At 40.4% G+C, this 21612-nt stretch overlaps 1 protein-coding gene across 7 annotated transcripts in view; it reads left to right on the forward strand.

The window, feature by feature from the left end:
* Positions 1-21612, forward strand: part of PLPPR1 (phospholipid phosphatase related 1) — a 374403-nt gene that overhangs the window by 293681 nt on the left and 59110 nt on the right. The window contains exon 1 of one of the 7 annotated variants that reach the window (XM_045043459.1): positions 14540-16260. The exons of the other annotated variants lie outside the window; for them this stretch is intronic. The gene's annotated coding sequence lies outside the window, so the exon portion shown is untranslated. Of the gene's footprint in view, positions 1-14539; positions 16261-21612 lie in introns of those variants that run through there. 7 annotated transcript variants of the gene reach the window in all.

Raw genomic sequence — 21612 nt, forward strand, 5'->3', positions numbered from 1 at the left:
TGTCAGGTAAAACAGCAAAAGTTACCTAAATTTATGGACTTTTCCTGTCCTTTATGACAGCTTATACTCCTAAAACGTGGTTATGCTAGGAGACCTGGGGACAGGGGGATCATGGGAGTGCCCCTGGGGACCAGGAGAGAGAGAGAAGGAGGCTATTCCCCAAAGACTAAAGAAGAGGAACAAAATGGGTGGGTCTTTCCATTAATGAGACATATGTCCTGCTGGGTAGCAGAACTTCTGTGATGTGGCAAGACCTCAGAGGTGACAACCACATAGAACACCAAAGAAGGTCCCTGGGGCTCTGAGCCCTAGTGAAGATGCCTGTGCGGTGACTGTGGCACAGAAGCAGCAGAGCCCCTGGAACCAGAGAAAGTCTGTGAGCTGGATACCAAGGGCTTCCGGACCACCCAGTAAAGACAACACCCGAAGGCCTCTTTGAGGCCCCGTTTGGATCCTGTAGGAGAGTCCCAATAATTACGACAGAATAAATTTCTTGTGGCCCAGTATGATGGTGGCTCAAACTCAGCTAGAAATTGACTTAAAAAAAAAATAAAAGGGAGGGTGCCTGAGTGGCTCAGACAGTTAAGCACCCAGCTCTTGATTTCAGCTCAGGTTCGTGATCTCATAGTTTGTGAGTTCGAGCCCCACATCCGGCTCTGTGCTGGTTGGGATTCCTTCTCTCTCTCTCCCTCTCTCTGCCCCTCCCCTGCTAGTGCGCTCTCTCTCTCTCTCTCTCTCTCTCTCTCTCTCAAAATAAATAAATAAACAGTTAATTTTTTTTAACTTTTAAAAAATAAAAAGGATTTTTTAACACCCTAATTTGTAGGCAAGATTTTTGCCTGCTACATTTGTCTTAAATTTTTTTTATCAAACTGTGGGTATTACATTTACCTTAACAACTGGCATCCTACCAACGTTTTTTTCAGTGTATAAAAAGGCCCAACTTCAAAATTAATGATTTGTCCCTGGAAAAGCTTATGGTATGGTGGAGGTTTTGTCTGCTCTGTGATCCTTTCCTGACCACATATCCTCCCCTGGGCTACCAGTGTATCTTGTAAATGCATCTATAATTGCACTTGACCGTCTGCATTATAATTATTTGTGTACAGGACTGTCTCCCCTGCTAGACTGCGGGCTCATTAAATGTAAGGTCTGCACCTTCCTCTCCAGTGCATCCCCCAGGAACCGGCCCAAATGCAGGCATGTGGGAGACTGTCAGTAAATCTGTGTAGTATGCTGTAGTCTGAGCTGTGGTTTTCCTGGGCATTTTCCCTCAAAAGAGCTTTAAAACAAATTGTGGTTCAGCAGCGCAGGCCTGCACATAATCTCATTTCAAGGTGAAAAGAAAAAAAAACCCACAAAATCTGTGCATTCTTCACTTGACCTAATGAAAACAGGAGAGCCCAAAGTTATTTAAAAGGTGGAGGTTTCTAGCTTTTCAATTTTGTCACTGCTTTGCTTTCAACGCTGGTCAGTTCAGCAAACTTGAGGAGAATGCCTAGTGTGTTCGCAGCACTTTGCACTGACCTGTGTGAGAGCGTGTACACACACACACACATGCTCAGTCAAGGAGTTCCCAGACTATTGGGGAACGTAAGCAAAACCATGACTGGCGGGAGTTAGTTGGCTGGGGAGACACAATAGGAAGTTAGTAACGTTTGCAAGGGAGGAATACAAAAGATGTGAGCCGGAAGAATCAAATGAAGAATGCCTGCTCCCCTCCCCTCACTGTCTCATTTACATAGAAATCGATGTAAAGAGTCTTGTGCTGCAGCCCCCAAGGAGATTCCGATGACCAAACTGGCCACTTCCATAACCTATCTTGTCAAAATCAGCAAGTTCTTAAATCAGAATGAAAAAAAATGATTAGGTCTGCCTCCAGAGGTTTGTCTTCTTGGTTATTGGATCAGAAGTTTGATCCTGGATCAAAACCACAATAATACAGTAGTTAAGCATAATTTTATATTGAAATGAAGATGAAGTGTATTTATAATTATTCAGTCAAAAACAGTGCAGGTGTAAGATTTAAATGTCATCTGTATTTATTATTTTCCAGGTACTATAAGTACCTGATAGTCAATTTGGGGGACACTGATTAGCTCTTCCCTGAGAATCAACAGACCTTTAGAAGTTAAAACTCATTTTTTCCATTTATAAAAGCAATGCCTATAAAATGCAGAAAAGAAGAAAAAATTATCTGTTGTTCAATCAAAGAAATCCACTGCTAATAGTTTGATGTATGTCCTTCCAATATTTCTATACATATTTTATTTCATAGCTGGGATCATATTCTTTCATACATGGCTTCTTCTACTTATCCTGATAATAAAAAGAGTATTTAAAAATACTTTTTAAAAATAAGAAGCCTAACTAAGCATTTGAAAGCTTTCATCGCTCAGTTTCTGCAATAAGATCTGAACAAAACCTTTAACAGGAATTAAAATTCATCAAAACTGGCCATAAATTTAGAGGACCCATTGGAGGATCACAGCCAGCAAAGTCAGCAGATTCTGAAACCTCTCCACTTTCTGTGCCTTGCCAACTGACTGAAGTAGAGAGGCAACTTGACTATTGCCTTCTGACTTTAATTAATGTTTAATACTCAGTGGCAAAAGCACACTTCCTCTTGTAAGTTCTCATTAAGTTCCTTTTGAATCAGTTAACACCCTGTTTATAAAGATGTGGATATTTTCTCTAATTACTGTAATTTTGGCTACTGTTGTAAAAATCAGTGCTCCCTGTCACACTGTCAGAGATCATTACAGATGCCTACGTACTTCTCCCCCTCCCTCGCCTGGAAAAGATCCAGCCTTCTCTGGAAATTAAATGCATTAAAAGGTTTAATAAAGGAAAGGAAACTCCAGACATATCATGTCTCATTTCAAGCCATTCCAGAACAAAACTGGGGTGTATTCATCAGGGTGATGACATGTGGTCTATTTAAACATTCAGGCTATGGATACAGAGTCCTGCTACTTATATAATACATTCCATTATTGTAAAATCCAATTCATTCTGCTGAACAAGAATGGATTGAGGTGACCTATGCTCTCAGAAGGACATTTCACACTCCTGGTATTTCCTTTCATGTGGAGAGATATTAGGGAAGGTACATACACGCTGGCATTTCTCCGCCCCTTCAGGTGCCCCTCCCCTGGGGTGCCAAGTTTTCACTGGCAAGTTTGGAAGACCTAGGTATGCATGGCTCAGCTTCTTCCTCCTTTCTTCCCCATGGAAGCCAGACTCCACAGGAAACATGTATTCTAATCTGTTCCTTCTATGTGGGGAAGGACTGTGGTTTTCTAGCACTGTATATGACTGAGTAGATAAGTCCACTTAATTCTGTGGTTCAGTACTAGGAGATCCATCTAAGCCACATCCTCTAGCCCAGTCTTTAGAAGGAATGAGGCCCTATCCTGATTTCCCTTACACCTTCTCACTCTCTTAATTGATTCAAAACACTTGGTGGGGTGCTGTTTACCAGCTCCATTAAAAGTCAACACCACCAAACACAAAGGCTGGTAATTCAAAAACAGCGTGAAACAAAACACCACTCTCTTGTAGGCGTGTTTTTTAGGAAGTTTTTTTTTTAATTAGTCACTCTCTGTTGTAAATATTCCATATAAACTCTGCTATACTCTCTGCCTTTTTAGTGTTTACCTAATTCTGGATCTACTTAATAAAAAGGAAGGCTGGGGAAGAGACCTAGCTGTCCACGGCCATAATTTTCCTTGGCAGGAGGCTGTTATTCTTCATACATTGATACTTTCTTCTGATGTGTTAGGAATTATTTTCCCCATTTTACTGAGACCAGGTGAGGCTGGGTGATTTGCCCACGTTCACAGAGTTGGCAGCAGAGCAGGGAATTGAACCATCCAGCTCCCAGGCCAGAGCTCACTCTTCAGGAAAGTTTTCACTACATGGCTCCCCACAGCCACTACCCTGACACCCTATCCTTTCAGTGTTCAGACTGTTAGGAGAACAGGAAGAGGGAATAAGGGAAAAGAAAATGGCGCTCCAACAAAGAACACTTGCCGAAAGGGGCAGTGGTTTGCTGGGGAGCAACCACTATAACCTAAAGTCTATAACCTAAAGTCTCCTGGCTGTCAACTGGGACTTATGTTTTAGTTTAGTTTTTTTTTTCTGCCCCCAAACAGGATTTCACATTGCTGTTTGCTTGTTTGTGTTGCCACTACCTTTGTAGTTATTTATTTCAACAGCAATAAGAAACTAATGCACTTGCCTAAGAAACTTTAATTCTTTTTTATTTTGGGGGGTATAGTTGACACAATGTTACATTAGTTTCAGGTTACAACATAATGATGTGTTGTACGCTCACAAGTAGCTACCATCTGCCCTGATACATCACTATTACAATATCACTATCTTCCCTCTGCTGTGCCTTTTATTCCCATGACTTATTCATTCCATAACTGGAAGGCTGTGCCTCCCACTGCCTTTCATCCATTTTTCCCAACACCCCCACCTGCCCACCCCCTTCCACATGGTTTTTTAAGATGTCTTATTTGGTTATGTTTTTTTCTGGTTTGGTCTAACCAAAATTCTTTGTGATTGCACAACAATTCTGATGACTTTTTCTTCCAAATTTGTTCAGTTGGTTTGAAAATGTCAGTATAAAAGTCAAGTTTTCTTGACTCAGGGAATTCTCACCTCCGAGAAGGTTAAGAGTCATATGTCACCACAGTAATTAAACTCATATTGTACAGATATGTCTAAGCATATTCTACTTTTATAAATGAACTTTGCTTACTGTTGATTTAAATGTTGTAAATAGGTAGTGCTATTTTCCTTCCTGTTACTGTAGGCGGCATCAGGGAGAAGGAGACTATCAGGGTTTATTAAGTTGAGAAAAATATAATGCAACTAGAAACTCATGTTCCAGGGGTGCCTGGATGGCTCAGTCAGTTAAGCGTCCACTCTTGATCTTGGCTCAGGTTATGATCTCAGTTCATGAGATCGAACCCCACATCAGGCTCTGAACTGACACAGAGGAGTCTGCTTGGGATTCTCTCTCTCCTTCTCTCTCTGTCCCTCCCCCCTGCTCACATGTGCACTCTCTCTCTCCCTCCCTCCCCGCCCCCCCGTCTCATGTGTGCATGCAAAATAAGTAAATAAACTTAAAAAAAAATTTTTTAAAGAAACTCCTGTTCCAAGAGTTAAGTATGGCCTCAGAGGTCAAGGCAGGTTTGATAGAGTGGTACCTAACCCATGCTTGACACTCACCTAAGAGGGATTTCATCAGTGTGTGTTAAGTGAATGAAGGTAAAATTCTGGATGAGCCTTAAGAAGAGGTGGGAATCAGGCAGTCTTCTTATGTATCAAATAAACTTGAATCAGATCAGAGAAGCCTATCAATATGTGTGTGTATGTGTGTGTTGATGTATCCTTCCTTTGTGTTGTTCCTTAAGGTCTCAAACTGTAAGTCCCAGAATTTTAACTTGTAAGATAGACCTCTAAAATCATTTTTGAGGATGGAGGGTAAAAAAGCTGGGATATCAAAATTTTCTATAAGATGTAATAATTCATAAGTAATTCTATCTGCCACCTAGCATTTATATCATGGTGGATGTGGAAATGTTGCATTAGTTTTTATTGGCGTTTAATAATCTCTCTCTCCGTGACTAATGGCGGGCTTATATGTGTTCCCAAGTGACAGAGTGCAGCTCTTTATCCCCTATACTGTGCATTCCAAATCTATGTATTTTCCCTTTCTTCCCCAATTCCTGTCATGATTGTGTGCCTTTGCTCGTACCAGCAGAAGGGAAGAGAGAAAAACAGACCAGTATTTGTTGTATTAGGGAAGCGTCTAACACAGAGAGAACTGTTTGGTTTCACTCTCATTACAGCGACACGGGAGCCGGCAGCATCAGTGGCACCGGTCCCCCGTGATGCACCCTCAGCTCCCCTCTCACTTCCTAGCGCTTGGAGAATGCTGAATCTGCAGCTGCTGTGATCTTTTTCTCCTCTCTCAAGAAAGATTTTATTTAAGGCCTCCAGCATCTTTCATTTGTCTCGGCAAAACCAAATATGTACATGCTGTACTTCTATTTCCTTAAGTTTCATTTAGAACAGATGACATTGCTATGTGGATTTTTCTAAGGAAAGTGCTTTCCTATCTGCTTTGATTTGTTGATCATTGTAAAGTGCTCGGAATCGCCAAGTGCGCCAAGTGCGCTTATTCTCTGAGTCAAGTTCTCTTGCTGACAGAACACCAATGCCCCCTACTGATAAGTTTGCCCAAACCTTTCTTTAGAAAAACAGGGACATCAGCACCTCTCTTAGCAACAAGCACAGGACCCACCAGCCTTGTCTGAAAAGGACATGTGCTTCTAGGATCATCTTAGTCTGCTTGATTAGCCTCTCATTAGGGTAACTTCCTCTATTAGTCTTGCTAAAGCAGCTAGAAGTTATTTCATGCTTGACTGGCTTTATTAGAAAAACAATTTCAAAGGTATCCGCAGAGCTTTATAGCTGACAAAATGAGAACCAGAACTAACATTCGATTGTGCTGTGTAATTCCTGTTATGTTATGTTATATTTGTATTTAGTGGGGAAAGTCCCTCAAAATGCCTTTATATTTGTCTTTCTGTTTCTTCAGTATTTATAGAATTTCTGGCATAAAGAGACTTTAAAACCTTAATGCTCCAGATTTACTTGAATCCCATCTCGTGTCGTGTCTGTCAAGTAATTGCTCGGTTTCCCCCAACACAGAGAACACGGCACCTATCAAAGCAACCCACGGCACCTTTGAGTGGTTCTGACAAAAAGTTCATGCAAGATATTTTCTGTTCCGCTTCCAAACATTAGGCCAGTTTCTACCATTTGGCTGCTATAACAACGTTTTGCTATAACAAATCTATTTCCTATTAATCCTTCAAATATTTGGACAGAAAGATCATACCCCTCTCCTGGCATTCTTCTCTTCCCCAGAAAGGGTAATATCAACTTTCAGAGAAGAGGCAAAGTTCTATAAATGTGAGGCCAAGGTACAAAGACTTAGGACAGAATGCCAGTAGGATATAAAATTCCTATTTTCAAATGATGTACTAATTGTTAATCTCTCTCTCTCTGTCTCTCCTCTTACACACACACACACACACACACACACACACACACACACACACACACACTTTTTGTGGTTACCACACATATACTTTAAAAATGGCCATCTTGGGGTGCCTGGGTGGGTCAATCAGTTAAGCATCTGACTCTTGACTTTGGGTCAGGTCATAATCTCATGGTTCATGAGATGGAGCCCCTCATGGGGCTTTGTGCTGATGGTACACAGCCTGTCTAGGATTCTCTCTCTCCCTCTCCCTCTGCCCCTCCCCTGCTCACACTCTGTCTCTCTTAAAAATAAATATTTAATAAAAATAAAATAAAATAAAATAAAATAAAATAAAATAAAATAAAATAAAATAAAATAAAATAAAACTGGCTATCTTTGAACTTCGTAAAGGAACAGAAGATAAATTCAGTTTCTGTCACACTATGATTTGACCATTGCAAGGAAGATCCAGTGTCAGGGCTTCTTCATAAATGCCTGAAAATCATTAGACCTTCCTATTCAGCTCACATATTCTTAGGCAAAGAGCATCAGGTAAGGATTTCTGACAGGGTTGAGAAATTAGTGAACCTGGACTGAGGTTTTTTAATCAGCAAATGTCTCACAAGACCAGTTGGGTCTTTTATGAGATGTTTATCATTCCATTGAGTTCTGCCGCTTGTCTTCAGACAGATACGAAATCAAGACTCCGGTGTTCGCTGTGTAACCCACTCCTCCCCTCCTTGTATTTGCAGTCTCAATCTTGCGGTCTAGGTAGCCAATAACCAAGGTCACTGCCATATTTTACTTAAACAATAGTAAGGCAATCGATGACCCAAAGCCAAAACCCAGCAGCCACATTTGTATCGCTGGGCTTGTTCGGCCACCAAGTCTTAAGAGTTGCTCTTTGCTATTATAATTCTGTTAAGATAATGCCGGTTGGTTTTATATGTTGTATTTTCAAGGAAGCAGACACTGAAACGGAATAGGAGTGCACAAGGCTCACTGGGGAGTTAACACCTGTGAAGAGACAGGGGCAGTATTGGGCAGGTGGGGGTATCAGTCCATGACACAGACCAGAGGAGATCTCTGCTGGTCCAGTGCAGAGCTCTGGAGCAGAGTTTGCTCCTTTAGAGTCCCCAGTTGGACAAAGATGGCTAGGCCTTAGTATCACTTGTTCAGCTGTCGACTGGGGACACTCCAAGAAAAACTTTGGCATGGGCGCGGCTAGCACTGCCTTGTTTAGTCGTTGGCTGGTGCCTGCCCTGTAAAGAGCAAGACCACAGCTCAGAACTCGAGGCACGAACAGCTGGAGGCCGCCAGCTAGCTGCGTTCCTAGCAGCTGGGCAGCAAGTCCTTTCTTGAAGGGGGAGATCTGAGTAAGACATCCGTTTTTTCCACAACAGTTTATTGTCACCAAGTCACTCTTCAATCAATCAACACGTGTAGTTGTTGCTTTAGGACTCCATTGCTGTGTAACCAACCGTGCCATTTTAATCGTTTAAAACTCCAAATTTAATGGTGAAAAGAAATTTTACTTGGGGCGCCTGGGTGGCAGTTAAGCGGTTAAGCGGCCTACTTCGGCTCAGGTCACGATCTCACAGTTCTTGAGTTCAAGCCCCGTGTTGGGCTCTGTGCTGACGGCTCAGAGCCTGGAGCCTGCTTTGGATTCTGTGTCTCCCTCTCACTCTGCCCTTCTCCTGCTGGCACTCTGTCTCTCTAGCTCTTTCAAAAATAAATAATCATTTAAAAAAAAGCCTGTTTCTAAGAAAGAAAGAAAGAAAGAAAGAAAGAAAGAAAGAAAGAAAGAAAGAAAGAAAGAAAGAAAGAAAGAAAGAAAGAAAGAGAGAGAGAGAGAGAGAGAGAGAGAAGGAAGGAAGGAAGGAAGGAAGGAAGGAAGGAAGGAAGGAAGGAAGGAAGGAAGGAAGAAGTTTTACTTTGTACTTAAATTTGTGGATCAGGAATTAGAAAAGGGTCTGGCTGTCTGGTCCTGGCTTGGGTTTTTTATGTGGGCTGCAGTTTGATGTTGGCAGAGGCTGCATTTATCCGAAGGTTCTGTGTTGGGCATTCACAACAGTTCACTAATTGATGGCAGGTGAAGCTGGCTGTCCGTCAGGAGTTGCACTAGCACTAATAGAGCACCTATGCCTTGTGTCTCTCGCAGCACGGCGACTGAATTTACAGCAGGAGCACCCCAAGATTAAACGTTCTCAAAGACCAAAGTGGAGCTTCAAGGGTTCCTCTGACCTAGTTTTAGAAGTTCTGCAGTGTCCCTTTCATTCCATGCCATTTGGTCACAGAAACCACCTTCAAAGGGAGGAGAATTCGACTCCACCTCTCAATGAGAGAAGCAGCAAATAATCTGTTTCTGTGCTTAATTCTGCCATAGTTGTGTTTTGTTAGAAAAGGTGTGGCTTGTTCTCCGGCCCTTACTATTACAATAGGGAGTTACTTTTCTTTTCAATTCATGACACCTTACACAAATATTTCCCATTTGTTCAATCATTTTTCCTTCCACATGGTGTTATATTCCTTATTGCTCTTCTTCAATGTTGTTTTTCAAGTTTATTTATGTATTTTGAGCAAGAGAGACCACAAGCAGGGGAGGAGTGAGAGAGAGGGAGAGAGAGAGAATCCCAAGCAGGCTCCCTACTGTAAATGTGGAGCCCAACGCGTGGCTTGAATTCATGAACCTCAAGATCATGACCTGAGCCGAAACCAAGAGTCAGTCACTTGACCGACAGAGCTACCCAGGCACCCCAATGTTTTTTAGTTTATATCTTCCTCAATTTAAGTGCAGCATCACATCAGAACAGACTATTCTCAATATGGACTGATCAACCCAGAGAAAAGCGGAACTATTGATCCAGGGGGAGAGCAAACTTTTATGTAAGTGACACTGCAGTATTCATGCACATTGAGTCAATTTATTGCATAAACATGAATTGAGTGTTCACTGTGTACCAGGAACTATGCTAAGTTCTGGGGCTACAAAACTTAATAGAACTTAGTCACTTCCTCGTGGAGCTCACAGTTTAGTGGTAAAGATTGTCATGCAAAACAAGTAATTACTGCTCTGTGTTAGGCACTACAATAGGAAAATGAATAGGGAAAAAAAATGTGAATACAAAAGAGAAAGTTTCAAATGCTGCATAGTAGAGAAAATAAGGAATTAAGCCTTAAGGAAATTCATCAGGCATAGAAATGGGAGAAAGAACAACTGAAGCAAAAGGGAAAATATAGGAATAGGCACAAGGAGATATATATAGCAAGCCAAATGTAGGTAACCTTACTTTTAGTAGAAATATATGATTAGTCCAGGGGCACCTGTGTGTCTCAGTCAGTTGAGAGCCCAACTTTGTCTCAGGTCATGATCTCACAGTTCGTGGGTTCGAGCCCCACTTCAGGCTCTGTGCTGACAGCTCAGAGCCTGGAGCCTGCTTCAGATTCTGTGTCTCCCTCTCTCTCTGCACCTCCCCTACTCACGCTCTGTCTCCCTCTCTCTCTCTCTCAAAAATAAATGAAACATTTAAAAAAAAAAGAAAGGAATGTACAATTAGCCCATTGGATACTTCTAGGGAAGAGCTATGAGATGAGACTGGAAAGCTAGGGAAGACTCAGCTCCAGGTCGTCAGGATCTTGGGCGGCATGCTAGGGTGTTGGGATTTTTATCCCCTTGAAAAAGGAAATCAATAGATTTGTATTTTAGGAAAAGTGCTTTAGTTGAGGTATGACTTGGAGTCTGCCTGAATGTGAAATAGAAAGTAGCAGGAAGAACCAGGAACAATCCTTCATTTTCTGGCTTAAATAACAGTGTGGTTGGTTGGGTCGTAATCTTCAGAAAAGGAAGGGTGGGTGATAATTAAGATCAAAAATCATGAGTATGAGATGCCTAAGAAACATCTAGAGGAAGGTGTTGCATATGGATTTAGAAATAAGGGTCTGGAGTTCAGTGGAGAGGTCTAGGCTACAATTATATACCTGTGAATAGTCAAAGTATAGGTGGTAATTGAAGCCATTGGAGAAGTTCAGTAAAAAGTAAAGTCTAGAGCCCAAGAAAAAGGTTCATGTAAGAAATAAAGATGTCAATGTACACGAGACAGTTGAAACCGTGGGAGGATGTGAGATCCCCCACCACAGATGGTGAGAAGAAAGCCTAGACTAATGGTAGAATGGATTGTGTATGTGAGGAGAGTTGAGACAAGATGGAATTCTGAGACTAGGAAAGTAACTGCAACAGAAAGGAAGCCAAGGGAAGAGAAAAAATCAAGAATAAAAAAGTGACCAGGAATATCAAATGCTGCAGAGACATCACAGAAGCTTAGGACTGAAAAATATTTAATACATTTTTCAATTAGGAGGTCACTGATGACTTAATGAGACCAATTTGAGGGGAGTGGAGGGAACCAATGTAGCTACCCCTGAGCATCTTTGCAGTGCAGAAGAGTAAAAAAGGGTGCGCTCAAGGCAGTAATAAAACCCGGGGTGGGAGGGTTAATTTGTGTTTTGTGGTTTTGTGCTTTATTTTATTTTGTTTATTTTAAATGTTTAAGATGTGCCCAGACATAGTGAAAATGGAGAGGTTCGAGATTCACAAAGAGGAAAAATAATGGAGAGCAGCATTTCCAAGAAAGACAAATTAGTTAACATCTGAGAGTGAACAGGCTTTTCCCCTAAATCCTCTTCCTTTACATTTATGTCCCTCGGGTCACTATCAGCCAATATTTGAGCAGTAGAATATTTTAGACCCAAGTGTTGGGGCTTCTGTTATCTCTATGAAATTTCTTTAAGTTGAATTCAGTCTTTCATTCCAGACTGTTGAGAATTTTCTGGATTCTGATTTTGTCTTTCAGTATATATGCTATCCCTTCAAAGTTCACATCATTCAGAGATTTGATAGAGCTGACTTCTAATTCATTGGCATGAGACTGAAAAATGCACACCTAGATTTCTCTATTAGTATTACTACTGATACATTAGTAAACTCACTTTGAGTTCATCCAATATTCAGTATACCTGTCATCCAGTCTACATTTCTATTTGTCCACCAGGTTCTCAAGGTCACCTTGTGCCAGATTCCTGGATGCAGTCTAAATAGACCACGAATAACCCATTTCCCTGCTATGCTAATCTCGTCCTCCATTAAAAAATGAAATAAGATCGGTTTGAGATGACTTGATTCATGCTTAGCGAACCCATCCTGGCTCAGAGATCAATGCTTCTTCTCCTAAGAGCAAGGAGGTTGCCCTATAACATCCATTCTACAATCAAGCCCAGAATAAACCTAAAATTCAGTTGTCATCATCAGTAATGCTTTTAATTCTGTATACTTCCCTTTTTGAAACTGGTAAATATATTTGTCCAATTCCAACCTTCCTCCTTCTCTTCTCAGTAGTTTCTTAAAACTCTCATTTGCAAGTTTTCGGTATCCTGGATGTGATTTCTCTTATAAAGCATATTTAAACTCACTTAAAGCAACTCTGTTCTTTCTTCAATCACTGCTTACATTTGGGACAAATGCCATTCAAACTTTATAAATCTAAGGATCTTTTCTCTAGACAGGGAAGATATACAGCAAATAAATGAAGAATTCTGCTTTCTCGGTATCTTCCATCAAAATCATATTATCATTCTATCTTGCTGCATCAAATTTAATTGCAGAATTTTTGTTAGCCAGTTTACTTTGGAGTTTAGACATGTGAACACACTATAAAAGAGATTCACTGTTTTATGGTGATCTCAGCTTTCTTCCCTTTCACCTTTATGTACCTGGTTGCCAAATTTGGTCCCATCAGAGAGCTCCCCATACAGCCCAAAGAGTTTCTTTCAAGGTGTTTTTCCTCCTCTCTCTTGTTAAAACTTCATTTTTGAGAAGCTCAACCACCCAGACAGATTTCTTTTTTAGTTTTTCATGCCTTAGACCCACGTCTGCTCAATCTTGGGATCTTTTAAATTCTGCTTTCATGAGTTCTAGAGTTCATGTCCAACCAAACTCAACCTTTCCTTTCTTAGATATACTTTAACAAGAGAGAGAAAAGCATGGGGAAGAAGCAACCCAAAGGCAACTCTAATATTTGATTTTCTTTCCTTTCAGGCATCTAGATAACCTAACTACCTACTTATATCAACTCCTCCTTCACCTGTAATGTCTCAGAAGAGGGGTTTTATAGCTATAAGGAAAGAAAGTGAAACTAAAGAGGTATTTATGAGGAAAGTGTTTTCAGTTTCTAATGGGGTTTAGATTTACTATGGGGTAATTTACAGAGTATCCCTTGTTGTATGGTTGTCTTGAGGCACTTGAGAGAACATGGGCTGGAGGTGCAGTGGTCTGTGCATTAGTGCCATTGAGCTGGTGTCTAGATCTTATAGTTCTACTCTTTCATCCATTCACTGAGCAAGCACGCATGAAGCACCAGCCACATACCAGGCTCTCAGTCTGGTGCACTGAGTTGTCACGGTCTCCCAGGTGGAACGATGTGTTTTCCGGACCCAGGGTGCTCTTTGGAATATCTTTAGGAATTACAGTGGCCTGATTATTGCTATCTGTCTCTCATACCTCTCAGTCTCTAAACATGTCGCGTCAATATAACCTTCTCTTCAATGTATTCAGTTAAAAATATTTTTCCTGATTCCCAGGGAATAGAGTTACTCCCCTCTTTCCTAGGAAACAAAGGAGCCTCTGCCGAGGAAGGAATAGGGCTCAGCCTGGGTGGCTCAAACAGCAATACTAACAGCTTTCAGTATCTACTTTTAGAGACTCTAAGAGAGTAATGATGTGAGGTAAAGTGTCAGTTGATGGGGCTTGGACCAGCACCCCGTCTGCACACTCTAGTTAGACAGTTGTGACATTAAAATGTCACGTAAATGTGAAGACACCATTGAAATGATCTTTCCCATAGTCGATTCCCTATCCTCTAGTGGCCATTGTGAGAGGTCGAAAGGCAGAAGCATCAGTAAAGAATGAAAAGGTACCCTGTGATGAACAATTATTAGCTATTTAGAATATAACTTACTTCCTAAATCTTTTCAGCTCAACATGCCTGGCTTAAATGCTCTAAATGTGTCTTCTAAAGTAATTTCACATTTCATTGAATAAATTTCCATTGACAAGACATGCTCAGTCATAAGAACCCTAGTATAATGGCAGAGTATTTAGAGGGCTAAATGATACAGATTATGCATTGTGCTGTGTTCAGAAAGTTTCAAAATGGAACAATTGTTTTCAAAGAAACAAAAATCAATCCAAAAGGATAAAAGTGAGAAAAGGAGGCTTAGATTACTTTGCAGAACCTCCAATCAAGCATGGATATCCAGCGAGTGACATTTTCTCATAAGACTCAGGAGATTATGGGCTCTGAGAGCCTTTCTGCTACCGTGTGTATTAGAATAATTGTTCCTCTAATTCAAATCTCTAAGCAGCTTAATGCCTGTTCTTATCTTAGTTCAATTTAGAGAGAACATAAGAACAAAAATGCTGTATCTGTTCAGTGTCTTCTCTAAATGAAACTGTTCAAATAACTCCAAGCTCTGAGGTTATGTGATTGACCACATAGCTGGACATTCCTTCCAAAGACAAGGTGAAGAAAGCTGCCCCCAGGCCAACACTCAAAATGAAAAGTGGTCTTAGGATTGTTGGGAGGAGGAATATAATAACATCTTCTTAATGAAATACATTTGGGACCAACTTAGCCTAAGACTGGGGGAAGACTTCATGTTTCCTAGAGATGACTGCTTTTCTTTCTCTCCATCCTTTTCCATGCCTAGAATAATATTAGATATTCAACACATATTTGTTGTAATTAGGGTGGAACCCATGCTGCCTAGGGATATGTAGTGCTAAATTGCCATGGCTTAGGAAACATTTCTCACCATAAGAACATTTTTTAAATGTCACATTCCTGCATTAGCACCAAAGTCTTTCTATTTTGCTAATTCACAACATAGAGGAGCTCTGGGTAGTCCTCCCTCCTCAGTACAGGTCCACTAACCTGCCTCCCAGAACATTGGTGCTACTTCTGTCATGCTCTTTGTCCTGTCTATAGTAACACCATTCAAAAACAAGGACTCTAGTCACCTCTCACCCTGTGGTCTCTCATGTCCACCCAGCTCCATACAACCCTAATTGATCCTATCTCCCACCTTCCTTGACCCCTAAACTGCTGCCCTATGAGCTCTAAAACTCACAAGTGTTTATCAGTAAAGTTCCTTATCTTCACAACCTTGTCTGAACAGTGCCTTCCTCTTTTTACTATAAACTTGGCTTTCTTAATTATATGACTTCTCTAGAGCCCTCCCAGTAGCCATGCTTTGTCTCCCATACCCCTTGTGCTACTGGAGTTGGAGACAGGGTAGGTGTTATCCTTGTTCCTCGGTGCCTCTTCTAGACTGTTGTCCTACTCACCATAAAAACCACTCAGCTTGGAAATTCATGCTGTCCATCAGTACCACTCACTCTGCTTCCTTGTTGCAGTTACACAGAGTCCTGGGCTACTTGTCCCCCATTCTTTGGAGATTCTAGTTCTTGGCTCTCTGTCACTTTCTTTCCAGCTCTATTCTTGTCACCACATTATGTGGTCTCTTTTGCACATTCCTCCTATCTCCTGACTCCTCTTTCTTTATATATGCTCACTCACTAGGAAATCACATACTCTGATAATGCCCAAAATGTATCTCCAAACTCATTCATCTGACTGCCTCCTTGACATTTCACTTAGATGGTTAATAAGCGTCTCACAATTTATATGTTCAAAATTAAACTTCTTATTTTCCTCAGCCCCCAAATCTACTCCTTTTATAGCCTCCCCCATGTGGACAGAACTTCATTTTGTGCACTGTTATTTCCTTAATGCCTGACATATAGCAGTTTATCAATAAAAGTTTAATGAAGGAATTACTTTATATCTTTACAATAGTGGTTGAAAACTACACTTACCATACACACAATATTTTACTTCTACTGTGTTGTAAGAGAGCCTAACAGGATTTTGTGAGCTTGCTGTAGAAATATGATAGAACAGCAGTATTGGTGGTGTTCTGTACCTGGTAACTGAAGTGTAAACAAACCTTTGTACCACTGAGGTCTCTGTCAAGGATCTGTGCTCCCATCTAAGACAGATCACTACCAAGGTGACTGTCTTCAATGACAGGTTTGATGGTGCCACTTGCCTGCTCAAAACCCTTCAGTCATTTCCTTTGTGAGTATATGGTAAAATGTTAACCTCCTCTGCCTGTCATGCAAACTCTCCTCATTTGAGTTTGCACCTGCTTCTTTTCTTCTCAGATAGGGCCCCAACATGCTAACCCAAAAGGTGAATTTGGACGCTGGACACACCTGTGTTAATCAGAACTCCTTGATTACAAATGACAAAAATGAGACTGGCTTAGCAAAGAAGGGAATATACTGGCTTGTGTAACTATAAAGAGCTCTGTATACCAACATAGAAAGGTGGCCAAAACATGTTAAGAAAAATACAAGCTGTGGGACAGCACATATAGTATGATTCTACTTCATACATTTTTTTAAATCTGCCTATGAGTGTGTATGTTTATATGCCTGGAGAGAAAGAAAAAGTCTAGAAGAATAAATACACATCATATGTTAACAATGATTAATCTCTAGAGCGCAAAACTGATGATATATTTTTCAACTTATATAATTATATATTAGAACGTTTTATAATTTTTTAGAAGGTTCAAATTTATGGTTAACGGTAACACCTTGCTAATGCAAAGCCATGATACACCATCCAATGTGTAGCCACTGGCCATGTGTAGGTATTTAAATTTAAATAAATTAAAATGATATAAAATTTTAAATTCCATTCTTCAGTTGCAGTAGGCCTATCTCAAGGGCTTGATAGCCACATATCACTACGTGGCTTAACATATTGAGAGTACAGATATAGAACATTTCCATCAATGCAGAACGTTTCTCCATGATGGGAAACATCTGGTAAGCTAGATGAACCTAGATGCTCACCTGATTGCTTTCACTAGGATAAGTGGCTTCATTTAGATGCAGCCAGAGTGAAGCAGGTGCGGGCCTGAGCACCTGTGATCTGACAACCAGCAGGAGTTTGAGTGAAGGTTCAAGTCTGTTCATTTATGCAGGATCTTCTAACGTCTTTGGAAGAGGCACTGTCTTAGAGGTAATTTATTCAGTAATTTTAAGGGAAACAAGGAAAATCCCTACCCAGTAGGATTTTAAAGGAAAATGAGAACATCTACATCTTTTGCAATGTTAAGATTTACCTGTTTTAATTAGGAAGAAAAACAAACTGGTTGATTTAAAAGAATGTTTTTCCTTTTCTTCTCATTTGCCTAATTCCCAAGTAATTTAGCAATGCATATGGGAGAAAGAAGAATCATGTTCCTTTCTGGTAGGGAAATTAACATGGTATCTAAGTACTTTGGTTTAAAATTATTTGAAAAGCAGGGGTGCCTGGGTGGCTCAGTCGGTTGAGCATCTGACTTCAGCTTGGGTCATGATCTCACAATTTGTGGGTTCAAGCCCCGCATCAGGCTCTGTGCTGACCACTTGCTCAGAGCCTGCAGCCTGCTTCAGATTCTGTGTCTCCCTCTCTCTCTCTGCCCCTCCCCTGCTCATGCTCTGTCTCTCTCTGTCTCTTCAAAATAAATAAATGTTAAGAAAAATTTTTTTTAATTATTTGAAAAAGCAAACATAGGAAGCTCTTCTTTCCTTAGGTTTTTTTTTTTTTTTTGGTTGGAACCTTTAATTTACCTTTATTTGTTCTACATGGTATACAGAAAATTCAGTATTAGTTTTATGTTTCCATTCTAATTTAGAGTCATAACATCACTTTCCAGTGCCTTTTTTTCCCAAGTAGATCCGTAATTTAATAAACAGGAACTCTCAATTTCTTTTATTTAAAAAGAAGCCATGTGATTTTATTTAAGAGGTTACAGATTACAGTATGATTTCAATATTTAAATAACAACTTATTGTATCTCTGCTATCCTCTTAAAATGATGGAAACAATAGGTCTATCAAAATATGTTATATTTTTTAGAGCAAAATAATTACAACTTTATATGACCACAGATCCCCCTCCTTCTCTCTCTTTCTAAAGCTCTTATTAACATCTTCCATACCAGAGATCGCTGTGCAGAGCATGCTGATTTATATCAAAAACTTTAGTTTTAACCAATATACTGATAAGCCATCCCAAACAATTTCAGGTGATATGTTCCTTGAATAGATGGCAAAGTTGCTATGAGTAAAACCAATTGTAGAATTTCGTCCATTCATTCAACTGATATCTTTTAAATACTTGTTATGTACCTGTACTAAGCTTGGTTACAAATTTGAAAAACCCTTTCCTTTAGGGCCTCATAGCTTGGTGGTGGAAGACACAGGAAAATTGAGGATGACCATGCAGTGTCGTAACTGTTAGGTCTACACAGGGAGCCATCACATCATGCTGCAAAGGTGGTCAAGGAGAACTTCTAGAGCAATTTCAGGAACTTTGGTGTGGAATGTCCATCCACTTCTAGGTTCTTCATAATGACATCTACACCTAGTATTCTATACCAAAGTAGACCTAATGATGAAAAACATATTACATGCCCCCACCCCCAAATAAAGAAGTACAGGATCAAGTGTACCATGAAACCCCATAGGATTTAATCCTACTCTAGAAGAATCCATAATGATGAGGCAAATTTCTTTTGTTGGGCTAAAACCCTGTTCTACCCTATTTTCCTTAGATTAAATGAATTGGATTATTGAAGTCCCTAAATAAGTTACCTTTATTTGGAACATGATACGGTCGGATTTTAACGTGGATGTTATTATGGTATGGTTGGGCCGAAGGAAGTAAGAACAAAGTTCTCTTTTTTCTTCAGACGAGGCACAAGACTCAAAGTGATTTGTTAGGACAAATTAGAAAGCCATTCTCTAGGCAGAAAGTCAACCCAGTCTCCCCCAGGCCAAGTCAGTGCCCAGTGAGAAAGCAAAGGCTGCAGAGATGGTGATTCAAATACTGGGTGCATGCGTACCCTTGTGAGACCCGGTCTTGCTCATACAGAGCCTCTGCCTGCTGATTAAGCCCATATCTCTTTTCCTGAAAACTTGTTTCGATTATTAATGAGAGAAATGTTAAAGATGGCAAGAAAATTACATTTCCTTTTGAAATTATAGTGTAAATGTAGTTTCTTCAATTGGCTCTTTAAAAATTGAGAAGGTCTCATCTTCACAGATTAATAAGATTTTCTTCCCCTACTTCCACTCAAACTCCTTTGGACATACTTATTCACTTAACAAGTCTGCTGTATACATCTCCACTGTCAGAAATGACATAAATCTTCATTCCTCTGAGTAGGGCTAACTCTTCTGGATGCTTGGACAGTCATATTTCCAAAGATTTTCTTCTGTGTTTTTGACTGAAATGGATGGCACATCAAAGGCTCTTCTCACATCTGTACCCTTTTCCCCTTCCCCCCAAGAGGAAAGTAACGCTTTTGGTTGCAGTGTCTAAAGACTGTCATTCAAATAGCCCACTTCTTATTCTTATAGCTTATGCAACGGTGCTCATTCCTACAATGAAGTCAGGAATTGAGATAGCTGAATCCAAAAGTATTTGTGGTTTAGAGCAGGGGCTCCATTCCTTTCAGAACAGGGTAGGTGGTTTTGGCCATGGCTGTTTGAATTCATATAACAGAAAACCAATTGCTCTATGTGAAGCCACAAAGGGGATTTTTTTTTCAATATATGAAGTTTATTGTCAAATTGGTTTCCATACAGCACCCAGTGCTCATCCCAAAAGTGCCCTCCTCAATACCCATCACCCACCCTCCCCTCCCTCCCACCCCCATCAACCCTCAGTTTGTTCTCAGTTTTTAAGAGTCTCTTATGCTTTGGCTCTCTCCCACTCTAACCTCTTTTTTTTTTCCTTCCCCTCCCTTATGGGATTCTGTTAAGTTTCTCAGGATCCACATAAGAGTGAAACCATATGGTATCTGTCTTTCTCTGTATGGCTTATTTCACTTAGCATAACACTCTCCAGTTCCATCCATGTTGCTACAAAGGGCCATATTTCATTCTTTCTCATTGCCACGTAGTACTCCATTGTGTATATAAACCACCATTTCTTTATCCATTCATCAGTTGATGGACATTTAGGTTCTTTCCATAATTTGGCTATTGTTGAGAGTGCTGCTATAAACATTGGGGTACAAGTGGCCCTATGCATCAGTACTCCTGTATCCTTGGGTAAATTCCTAGCAGTGCTATTGCTGGGTCATAGGGTAGGTCTATTTTTAATTTTTTGAGGAACCTCCACACTGTTTTCCAGAGTGGCTGCACCAATTTGCATTCCCACCAACAGTGCAAGAGGGTTCCCATTTCTCCATATCCTCTCCAGCATCTATAGTCTCCTGATTTGTTCATTTTGGCCACTCTGACTGGCGTGGGGTGATATCTGAGTGTGGTTTTGATTTGTATTTCCCTGATGAGGAGCAACGTTGAGCATCTTTTCATGTGCCTGTTGGCCATCCAGATGTCTTCTTTAGAGAAGTGTCTATTCATGTTTTCTGCCCATTTCTTCACTGGGTTATTTGTTTTTTGGGTGTGGAGTTTGGTGAGCTCTTTATAGATTTTGGATACTAACCCTTTGTCCGATATGTCATTTGCAAATATCTTTTCCCATTCCGTTGGTTGCCTTTTAGTTTTGTTGGTTGTTTCCTTTGCTGTGCAGAAACTTTTTATCTTCATAAGGTCCCAGTAGTTCATTTTTGCTTTTAATTCCAAAGGGGATTTTTTAAGAAGGATAAAAAGCTTCTGCGAAGCTCAGAAGGCATAGACTGGCCTCGGCATAAACTAAAACAAGAAACGGAAAAACCATCAAAACCAGAATTACTCCTTCTCTCCAGGTCTTATGGTCCCTTGGCTTTTCACTTCATTCTTCTCTGTATATATCTGTCCATTAGCTTTCACAGTTTTCCTTGGTTCAGATGGCCACATCTAGGACCTATTTGTCTATAGCTCCTAGAACTTTATGTCCTGAGTTCAAGTGGCCAATAAAGACACACAGAGTCTGTGACTCTTCAAATTCTTGGAAAGAAGCTCGTGGGCCTGTGTTTGGGCCAGGTGTCTCCCCTTAATCAAGTCATCTCCAGCCAGTGGATTAGTCTTGCAGTAGAAGCATGAGTGTGGGTGTAAATGTGTAATTCCCAAAGAGGGGCAATCATGGTCTGGGTGAACATCTCGAATGATGTCAACTCCTAGGGTCAGTGAGCTATTTTCTTTCTTTCAGAAAGCTTGAATAGAAGTAAAATATACATTTATCCTTGTTAAGCCTGAAAGGAATAACCAAAATACCTGTTTTCTTTGATCTGGGATAAAAATCACAAGTTAGTTTGGTTACTTTGTTAATCTCATGCCAGTCAGAATCTTCTGTATTTATATTTAATTCAAGAGCAATTATTTAATTAAAATTAGAAATCAAATTAACTGGGGCACCTTGGTGGCTCAGTCAGTTAAGCATCTGACTTTGGCTCAGGTCATGATCTCATGATTTGTGAGTTTG

Source organism: Felis catus, chromosome D4 (assembly GCF_018350175.1).
Source record: "Felis catus isolate Fca126 chromosome D4, F.catus_Fca126_mat1.0, whole genome shotgun sequence".
Lineage (NCBI taxonomy): Eukaryota > Metazoa > Chordata > Mammalia > Carnivora > Felidae > Felis > Felis catus.